This window comes from Symphalangus syndactylus, chromosome 12 (genome assembly GCF_028878055.3).
Source record: "Symphalangus syndactylus isolate Jambi chromosome 12, NHGRI_mSymSyn1-v2.1_pri, whole genome shotgun sequence".
In the NCBI taxonomy this organism is placed as follows: domain Eukaryota; kingdom Metazoa; phylum Chordata; class Mammalia; order Primates; family Hylobatidae; genus Symphalangus; species Symphalangus syndactylus.
In genome coordinates, this window is record NC_072441.2 from 35,565,155 (window position 1) to 35,576,515 (window position 11,361).

At 37.7% G+C, this 11,361-nt stretch overlaps 1 protein-coding gene across 3 annotated transcripts in view; it reads left to right on the forward strand.

Moving 5' to 3' along the window:
• Positions 1-11,361, forward strand: part of ADGRL2 (adhesion G protein-coupled receptor L2) — a 691,023-nt gene that overhangs the window by 402,842 nt on the left and 276,820 nt on the right. The window lies entirely within an intron of this gene.

Genomic DNA, 11,361 nt, shown 5'->3' on the forward strand with positions numbered 1-11,361 from the left:
TACATAATTTTTGCAAACTTTTTATTTTTGTGCATATATTTGTGTACATATACACAAACACACGCACACATACACACACATTCTAAAGCACTCAAGGAGGCACCTTCATAAACTTGCCCTGCATGGTTGTTGGTTTATCCGTCAAAGAAATCATTACCAAGAGAATGCCTTGCTTTATACGCTTACTAAATTTTTCAAAAATGCTTTTCATTATATTTATGCAAACATAACTGGGCTAGCTCATAATTTACCAAATGCAAGCATTTGTCAGGGTTATTTCCAATCACTCAGAAAAATGTGCCTTTGTGTATTTTGATTATTTAAAGCAATATTGTTTCCATTATGCGTCTCTGTTGCCAGAACAGCATGACTGTCTTGACTGAATGAGGAAGTGGGAATGCTCTTAATTTTCATACATGCATCTGCAGAAGTACTTTTGATTGTTTAGCCAATGCACAGATAATGATGTAGGCATAAATGTTTTTGCACACATTTTCCTTGGCACTTCAGAAGAGAAGGGTAATGCAAAGAGTAATTACATATACTATTGTTTGCATTAAAATTTACATATATATATACATATATATATATATCCTAAATTGTAAGCTGAGGAAATGTTTAATATTTTGAAGCATAAAAATTAGGATGGACTCCTTCTATAGAAATCTCTGTTATGTGATCACATTTTATTTATATACTTCAGCTAAACAGTTTCCTTTATTTTTTGCTTTGGGCTTGTATAAGCTTTCTACCAAACTCTAAAGTTCTTAGGGATCAAACAGTGCCATTCAAACTCGTTTATTGCCTTGAAACACATCAACTTACTTGCTCATTAGATGAGTCCATTATTTTCCAAAGAGACAGGAAAGGAAAACAGACAAGGTATTAGAGACCACACTTCCTTTTTTTTTTTTTTTTTTTTTTTTGAGACGGAGTCTCGCTCTGTCACCCAGGCTGGAGTGCAGTGGCGCAATCTCGGCTCACTGCAAGCTCCGCCTTCCGGGTTCACGCCATTCTCCTGCCTCAGCCTCTCCGAGTAGCTGGGACTACAGGCGCCCGCCACCACGCCCGGCTAATTTTTTTTTGTATTTTTTAGTAGAGACGGGGTTTCACCGTGGTCTCGATCTGCTGACCTCGTGATCCGCCCGCCTCGGCCTCCCAAAGTGCTGGGATTACAAGCGTGAGCCACCGCGCCCGGCCCTAGAGACCACACTTCTGAATATGGTCTCACCATATAACTATAGAATCAAACATTTTCTTCCTAGGTTACTATATTTCATTGAATCTAAGATGCTATCAATGGTAAGATGTACCCTTATTTTATATTCTAAAAAGAAACACTAAAACTCTACCAATGAAACTATGATATACTACTGATTGAACAAGTTATCCTTATTTCAGAGAAGTCATTAGGGTGGTACAAAATTAATTGCAGTATTTGCCGTTAAAGTACTGCAAAAGCCGCAATTACTTTTGCATCAACCTAATGGGAGACAAGATCCATTTTACAATGGATAAAATAGGCTTTATGGAATAATTAGAGAGCTTTAGCTCTTGGGTATAGTATGTTAACTACATTAGCCAACTCAGTGGTGCTCCTTTCCTGCAAGAGACTATCTCCTCTATTCAGTGAGACTAAAAAAATGTACCATGGATTCCAAATTGCTTCTGCTGTTTCCCATGTACAGAGTTATAAGGAAGATATTTTCTCTTTCAAAAGAGATAACTTTGGCTTGAAGGAATCAGAATAGTAGTATAAAAAGTAAACACGGCTAGGCTTGGTGGCTCACGCTTGTAATCCCAGCACTTTGGGAGGCCGAGGCGGGCGGATCACGAGGTCAGGAGTTCGAGAACACGGTGAAACCCCGTCTCTACTAAAAATACAAAAAAATTAGCCGGGCGTGGTGGCGGGCGCCTGTAGTCCCAGCTACTCGGAGAGGCTGAGGCAGGAGAATGGCGTGAACCCGGGAGGCGGAGCTTGCAGTGAGCCGAGATCGTGCCACTGCACTCCAGCCTGGGCGACAGCGAGACTCTGTCTCAAAAAAAAAAAAAAATAAAGTAAACACACAAAAAAAACCTTAGTGCTTGGAGTTTATTATTATTTTTAATTTAAACTTTATTCTTGTTTCTGTGAGTCCTTAGGCTACGGGTTGATCTAGCTGACACTTATTTCCCTACTCACTGTCTCCTTAATTCTCAGTTTTTCTGCCCATCAGTCTCTCTTCTCCACACTATTAAGAGGCATTTGAAATTTTGAGGTGGGTACTAAATATGCCTTAAAATATCATTATAAAACAATATTAAAACATGGCCAACCAAGCTTTAAAAAAATTTTCAAAACATGTTAAAAACTATCCTATTCCAAACAAATTCTTGTAAAATGTATACACTGATAATGAAAGAAGTAAAGTCAACTGTTTGGCCATCAGAGAAGGGACTTATAGAGAAATAACTGGTTCCCCGTCCCCCTCACCAGCTCAACTTGATTTAATTAGTTGATTAATCATGGCTGAACAACTAATCACCTGTGGTGTGTCTCCTTACCTGTTTTGGAAATAGGCGTTACGAGGCAAGAAACAGAGCTAGGGGGAAATATTAAATTGCAATTTAATTGATTCATCACATATTGCATATCAAGATATTTTCTAACGTGTCAAATTCTTCTGGCATTATAGGCAATATTCACTTACTCATCACTCATCCATCTGTTAAATAAACCCATATGAAGCACTTCACGAGTCTCAAGTACTCTGGACAGAAAGAGAACAGTGCTGCTTTCTATAGCAGTGTTTCTCAAACTTTTTAAGCTAAGAACCCATTTCTACTCTCAAAAATTATTGAGGATTCTAAGAACTCTTGTCAGGCATGGTGGCTGATGCCTATAATCCCAGCACTTTGGGAGGCGGGCAGATCACTTGAGGCCAGGAGTTTGAGACCAGCCTGGCCAACGTGGTGAAACCTCATCTCTACTAAAAATACAAAAAATTAGCTAGGTGTGGTGGTGCACACCTGTAGTCCCAGCTACTCGGGAGGCTGAGGCATGAGAATCACTTGAATCTGGCAGGTGGAGGTTGTAGTGAGCTGAGATCACACCACTGCACTCCAGCCTGGGTGACAGAGAGAGACTCTGCTCAAAAAATAAAAAAAAAAAAACAAGAACTTTTATTTTTTGTGAGTTACATCTCTCAATATTTACCACATTAGAAATTAAAATGAGAAATTTTTAAATATTTAATTGTTAATTCAATATTTATGAAGAAAATCAGCCTTGCACAGATACTAGATGCAAAGAAAAGGAAGAATATTTTACTAGCCTTCTCAGATAAATGTGCTATTCTTCTTTGATACTGAATAAAACTTTGACAGATAGTTTATTAAAGGTTAGTTGCAAGGTGGAATCTGAAACCGTATCAATGAACATTTAAAAATCTGCTGCATTAAAACACATTGGTTAATCTTTGAATAGATCTTTAGCTAATATACTACATGCATGATTTTGTAACATCATGCCTTGGTCATTTGGAAAGTATTGTTTCACTGAGTTATGTAGATTTCCCATATGTCAGCATATTTCATAAAACATTTTAAAAGGAATCACCACTGTTAATATCACCACCAAGCTTATCAGAAAAGTCTTTACATATTACGAAGCTGTCAAGTTCACAGTGACAGATATAAATTGTTCTTCAGGTTACAATTCTTGTCTGCATGTTTGAATTTTATCATTGGCAATAAGTACTATTGATTGTTTCCTTGAAGTGATTTGGCTTGCTTTCATTCATTGTTTAAAAAATATCTGCACAGCACCTAAATCTGAATAACCGTTTGTCTGTCAGTTGCTTTTTAAAGTAAAAATGGTATTTCATGAAGAGAGCAGCTATGTCAGGTTACAACTCAAACATTTATCTCATAAGTGCTTTTCCTCAAGATGGTAAGACTTCAGTAGTCTGCGAAAGTGCTTTTTGCATGCATCCATTTTGTCATATAGAATATTAAAGATGTATATTCAGAGATTTAGATTTCATAAAATTAACAATGATTGTTTTTAAAAAGACATCCTTAAAATTGGTATTTGTTTGTTGTTTGTTTTGTGTTGTTTTTGTTTTATTGCAAGTGTGAGGTGGTTAAGAATATGACTATAGTGCTACATATGGTTTGGTGCCACAGTTTTAATTTATGCTAAGATGTTAGCAGTTTTATACACCAGTGCTTTCTATCATCATTGCAAATGTCAACAGAGTGAAAAAGGCAAATAATGTCTTAATAGGATTTTGAAAATAGATTTCACTTTATAAATCCTCCTGAAAGGGTCCAGGGACCCCAGAGGATCTGCTGACTTCACTTTGGGAACCTACTCTAGAGATTCAAAGGTTAAGGGAGAAGATAGATTAATGAACATGAATTTTCAGTGGTTTGTAATAAGTACAGTGATAGAGGAAAGCAAAAAAATATTTTCAGAGCACTCTAAAGGAAAATATATCTGAGTGTGATCCTGAAGGACACCCAAGTGTCAGCCAAGTAAAGAAGGAAGTCTTTGGCTAATCGAATCCTGTGCCTGGGAATATGATTTCTGTTTTCATTTCACCAATGCTTTCTAAAGTCCAAAGACATCTCAACCATGTGGTTTCTATATGGCAACTGGATTAAAAAAAAATATTCCCAGTCAAGTAAGGCCATTAATAAACAATTACCACTAAAGGTTGAGTTACTATGGGAATTTGGAAGGAAGGACCTGGATGGTTGCATGAGATTCCATGTTGTATTGAATAGACATTCGTATGCGGTAAGCCAGATGTCATCTTTCAAGTACTTTTGGGCTCTGTGTCCCAATAGAAAAAAATTCAAATCGGTCTTCGTCAGTGTGACCTGACATGATGTCATTGAACTATTTTAACTAACACTGAAAAAAGGTGAAATTATTGACATGGATTGAATTCTTAACATAGGACTTGGTGACCTTACAGATATGATTACATTTAATTATCAAACAATTTAATGGGTATCATAATATCCTCATATTTAAGACCAAGAGACTGAGGATCAGAGACGTTAAGTAATACGCCAAAAGTTACAAAAGCACACAGTGTGCAGAACTGGCTTCTAAGCCGGCTGTGTCTAACTGGGAAATCCCGGTTCTTTCTCAAACTGGGATATATATAACTGGGAACAGGCAGAGTTATAGCAGGTGTAAGATAAGCCTCAGAAAACACACTGCCTATCATGCTGGAGCACCAGTTCACCTGGATAGTGGATTTTTATTTATTTATTTATTTATTTATTTATTTATTTATTTATGACAGAGTTTCGCTCTGCCGCCCAGGCCGGAGTGCAGTGGCATGATCTCAGTTCACTGCAGCCTCCACCTCCCGGGTTCAAGTGATTCTCCTGCCTCAGCCTCCTGTGTAGCTGGACTGCAGGCATGCACCACCACGCCCAGCTAATTTTTTGTAAATAGAGACAGCGTTTCACCACGTTGGCCAGGCTGGTCTCAAACTCCTGACCTCAGGTGACCCGCCCATCTTGGCCTCCCAAAGTGCTGGGATTACAGGTGTGAGCCACCATGCCCGGCTTGATAGAGGATTCTTATAATATTTTTTAAATTAAAACACCCAGATATGTAATGAAATGGAATGAAAATCATTTGAAGATGGAGACTTCCAAAGCATTCCATCTTGAGAGGGAAGGACCTAGGATCTTCCTAGAGCATCCAAGAGTCAGAGTTCATAGTCCTCTGCATTGAGGGAACTTTTGAGATACACTCTGAGACACGCATTTTTACGTCAGACAAACCAATGTGTTTTGCCCAGTAACTAGACCAAATGCTGTTCCGTTAGTATGCAAAGCAGTCTAAAATTGCTCCTAATGTGGGTATAATACACATTTCTAAGCATGTTTCACAGATGTGACATCAGCATGTACCAGAAGAGGTAAGGTTAGAAGGGAAGAAACGATTAACTCTAATATTTACAAACAGCCACTAATGGCCAATGATAGTGATGATGATGAGAATGAGTGTGATGCAGATGATATTTTTTGAGTATCTACCATGTGCTGAGCACTATGCATAACTTCATCATCTTAAGTAAACTGCACACCAATCTTGTAAGTTGATCTTATTGTCCCCATTTGTGTATGTACCCAGACATAATACTATGCATTTGTGTTATCTCAACAAGTCTGTGAGCTATTATTATCCATATGCTGCTGACGAAAAATTGGTCTCAGAGTGGATAAGTAATCGCCCAACTTTATACAGTAAGTAAATGATGGAAATACGCAAAGACCCTGAGGGGCTTGTCTCAAAAGCCCTAGATCATTCCATGCCATGCTGCCTTGATATTAGGTAGAGATACTGTATTAATCTGTTCTCACGCTGTTAATAAAGACATACCAGAGACTGGCTAATTTATAAAGAAAAAAAGGTTTAATGGTCTCACAGTTCCACATGGCTGGGGAGGCCTCACAATCATGGCAGAAGGTGAAGGAGGAGAAAAAGCATTTCTTACATGGCAGCAGGCAAGAGAGCGTGTGCAGGGGAACTGCCCTTTATCAAACCATCAGATCTCATGAGACTTATTCACTATCACGAGAACAGCATGGGATAATCCTCCTCCGATGATTCCATTACCTCCTACCAGGTCCCTCCCATGACATGTGGGGATTATGGGAGCTACAATTCAAGATGAGATTTGGGTGGAAACAGAGCCAAACCATATCAGATACCTATATAATTTATCATTTAAATTTGGATACTTTTGAAAGTAAAAGCAGATACTATTAATAACTGTGCCAGAGCAAGAGACATAAATTAAGATTGCCTCAGAAAATAAGGAATAAATAGTTACCTCACTATTAGGCAAAGATAGAGGCTGAGTGGTATCAAACTTCTTAAAAATATGTGCATCAAGGTATTTCTTTTAAAATATTGACTAATCATTTCACCTCAAGCAATCTTTTATAGTATGGGGCAGGGCAGGGAGAAGGCATATATGTATGCTTAATACTCAAGAAATAATTTTTACCTAGCAATTTATAGAGTAAAAAACATGCATCTTTTTGATGCATTTTTATACACAGTATAATAGAAGTCAGGCACAACACTCTAAAGGGGATAAAGAAGATTTAGAAAACCCTAATTCAGTATTAGAAATTAATGAATGTGGCACTTACTATGTGCTGAAATATTATAACTTACTGATCAAGGGGAGAGAATTTTGAGAAGTGTGCTACATACTTGAATATTTCCTATTTCAGAAATAATCCTGTAACAATAACTTGAGACGGTTTTATGTAATTGTGGCAGGTAGTCACTCCACCTTGATTCAAGTACAGGTTTGGGCATGTTTTTTTTTTTTTCTTTTTTTTGTAGTTGCTTCTACTCAATGTATCATAGGTGTAAGTCCTTAATTTCTTTCCAGTAAAAGAAGAATAGCTTATAATTTCTTTTGTTTCTTTTTCTTTGATGCAAGAGTTCTCTCCTCCCAGTTTTTAACCTGCTTTGTTCAGACATTTTTTCTGCTCTATTTTTTTCTTTTTTACTCCTCGGTAGATTTACATAAAGTTAAGTGACTTAAGCTGTTTGTGACATTATTTTTGGATTTTACTGCTTCTTGCTTTGGCTGCTCCTGATCATATCCAGATTTATTTTCTAGAGGAAGCTAATTTAGTAAGTTTTTTTTTTGGTAAAATAGGTACTGTAAGCTTTCAACCAAACAGGCCACTCAAATGTACAGAAGAAAAAGCCACATTTGTTCACAAACAGATGGGTTTTTCTTTTTTCCTTTTTTTAATTCTAAAGAGACATATATATATATATTCTTGAGTAAAACAATATGTACCAGCTTTGAACAAACATTTCATGCAGACATTAGGTCTAAACAGGAGAAGAAGCACCAGCTCAAATAGTATAATTTACCACTGTGAGATTTTTCTGTTAGTGTGTATGTGCATCTTGTAAATTCTTGTGCTTAAAGTTGCCTTTCAACCTTTTAAAATCATCCTTATGAATCTTTTCAGTTGGCTGTACATAAGAAAAGGAGGCTTTTCTCATGAATGAATATGAGAGCTATTATGTTAAGCGTGGAGTAAGAGTGTGCTGGGCACTTAATGTGACATGACATGCCTGGTACTCCCCACAAGCTTACCTTCAAAAGGATGAGACAGAGACAAATATAGCTCTGCATACATGTCAAATGGCCAAGTGCTGAGGGGGAAATATCTCTTATCCCCCTGCTTTTTTTCCATTGTCTCTTCATGAGACCAAGGTCACAGAACCTAATGAGGAACAGAAGTCAAAGGAAGTAGAGTTCTTAGGTTCCCTGTACAGTACCTGGATTATAATTAATAGCTGAGGTTTTGAGGCCAACCAGATCAAGAAAGGCAAGATGTTCTGTTCCCACGGGCATCTTTAAGCTTGGCAATGCTAAAGTTAGGGATGGTTTGTCTCTTCAAAGCCCCACAGCATCGTAATTGCTCAAGGTACTGAAATATATGATATCATTTCATATGAAAATGGGGCAAGGGCAGAGAGAAGAAAGACTCAAGTGATAGAGAAGAAAGAAAGGCATTTTACTATTATATTTTTATACTAATGACTTTCACTTGGTCTCTAACACAGTCTGTCAAATCTTAAAAGTTTATTTCTAGCCTTAAAGAAAGTAGCTTGAACAGTTCATATTTCTGGATATGGCAGGCAGTGTGGTAAAGGAAAAAGCAAAGTCCCTGCAGGCAGAGAGATGTGTGCTTGATCAGTTCTGCTACAGACTTTGCATGACCTTAAGCAGCTTCCTTAGATTACTTGAGCTCCATTTTGTCATCTGTAAAATGGTTACAATAATACTTACTCCCCGGTGTTATTCTGAGTACTGAATGAGTTCTTATACCCAAAGCATCTAGTACAGGGCCTGCACGAGTTTGTGTTCTTTCACTGAGTATTGCTGTTGTCATTAAAAATATAATTTTCTTCTCAGAAATTACATTTTATTACTGTCATAACCTTATAGACCAACAACAAACTGAGTAATCTCTACCTCCTCTTCCCTGTGTGGCTGGCACTTTCGGTGAAAAGTCTCTTAAAAGGAAATTAAAGCAGTGCACCCACCTGTGATTTGTCAGGGTTGTATAAAAGAGCTATAGCCCACCACCACCATCAACAACAAAATCAGTATCTAAGAACTAGATTAATCCAGGTTTGAAACCACCAAAAGGAGCATAAAACGGTAAAGCAAAAATCAATATATATTCTGAAAAGTATGGAGAGAGGGTAAATTACATTTTGTGTGTGTGTGTTTTGTCATAATAAGGAAGATTAAAGTAATATTTAAAGTGGTTAAGAAATCTGGACATGGGCTCAAATGTAACTCCACTATATAGCATTTGATCTTCAAAGAAATAAAGTGCTATTTAGTTTTTGATCCTCAGTCTTCTCATCCAAAAATGGGAATAATAGCAGACTTACTTCATAGGATTGTCATGAGGCTTATATGGGATACTGCATGTAGAACAATCACTAAAATCCTGCATTAAGGATGAAATCTTGTTATTAGCATACACGAGCCTTTTGCCTCTATTTAGCATCGGTTGGTCATGTTGTCTCCATTTTCTCTTCTGGCTGTTTCTCTAAATTATCAGGACTTCCCAAAGCAAAGGCTTGGGAATGTCTGCTTCTGGAACATTTAAATGCACTTGAGAGGTCCCTGAGAATGAAGCATTCTAGAGTGTAAAAGTCATGAGCCAGTTATATATATGATTCTCTGGGTAAGTCCACAGGAACCCAGTCTGGGCTTCTCTGCTTTGGAAAGAGGCACAGCATGGCTCCCAAAAGGCCAACTACAAGTCAAAGGCTATGCATCATCATGTTTTGTCTTTTCACCATCAAAATTCATCTATCAGTGAGACACAGTTCATATGACTAATCTTGTTTGATTTGGCAATGAAGTGAAACGTCAATAGCCTTCCTATTTTGAGTGAAATTATTAAATATACCAAAGGGAATATTACATGTGTGTTAGTCATCCCAGAATAAAGATGAGCATACATCCCTGAAAACTTCAACTCCACTAATGGGATCATGGATCACCAGAATATTTTATATTTCAAATGCATACTTTGTTCACATTCTTGCTTCACTTGGAGAATTGTGTCACTGTTGCCTGAGTCTTGGGTTTCCTTTACTCCATGCCTGGATTCCCCATTGACACTGATGGGAATTTCACCTTCCAGCACAAGACAATATATGGAACTAAAATGACAATAGCAGAAGGAAAATAATACATTTCTTACATTGTGCTACAGAATATTCTCTTGACTGTTTCTGTTACAGTCATTGACTATTGCTAAGAAAGATCCATTTGGAAACCTAAAAACACATTGTCTCTAGAGGTTAGTCTTTTGAAAACATACTTTTACCTTTACATGTCATCACAAATTACATAAAATAGTAATTATAGATCAATCTATATAGTTTTAATTTTGTGGTTGGTTAATTATAAAAGCATACGTCTCTGGCACTGCCATTAGTCTATAAGGTATGTGTGTCTCACTCTGTGGCAAAGCTGGAGTGCAGTGGTGCCATCTCGGCTCACTCCAACCTCCGCCTCCTGGGTTCAAGTGATTCTCCTGCCTCAGCCTTCTGAGTAGCTGGGACTACAGGCACGCGCCACCATGCCCAGCTAATTTTTGTGTTTTTAGTAGAGACGGGGTTTCACCATGTTGGCCAGGATGGTCTCGATCTCTTGACCTCATGATCTGCCTGCCTCGGCCTCCCAAAGTACTGGGATTACAGGCGTGAGCCACCGCATTTTGGGAGAAAAGATTGTCCATATTTTCTTAAGGAAACGTAATGCAAAATCTGCCAGTTACTAAAATTAAAAGTATGGTGAACTGTTTGTAGGTCATGTTGACACATTAGCAATAACCTGTGGAGCTATGAGTTGTTAGAATGTAGCATCAAAAAAGAAATCCTCTGTGAAAGAACAGACACAAAGCCCATTTACATGAGTGACCACATGTCAAAAACGTAGTGAAGTGGTTTGCGGACTGTCCTGTTCATTATTTTGCTGACTTGGAAACCTTAAAGTGTTTTGTATCCTTTTAATTATCTACAGAAGTATGAATTGTAATGGAATTTACATAAAAATCCTGCTGGAGAGTGGAGACTTTACTGCGTAGTCAGCTTTGCCTTCGAATCCAATCTTCCCCAATGCAGTTGGTATGGCAGTTGCCAAACTCAAACAGCAGGATCTCTTTTGTAAAGAAAAGTATGAATTTGAGCTATAAAATGAACAGAATATTTTTCTATTACTCTGGATGTTTCCTCTTGCTGAGTTTACATGAGAAGTCTAGCAGGAGGTGTTATTAAAC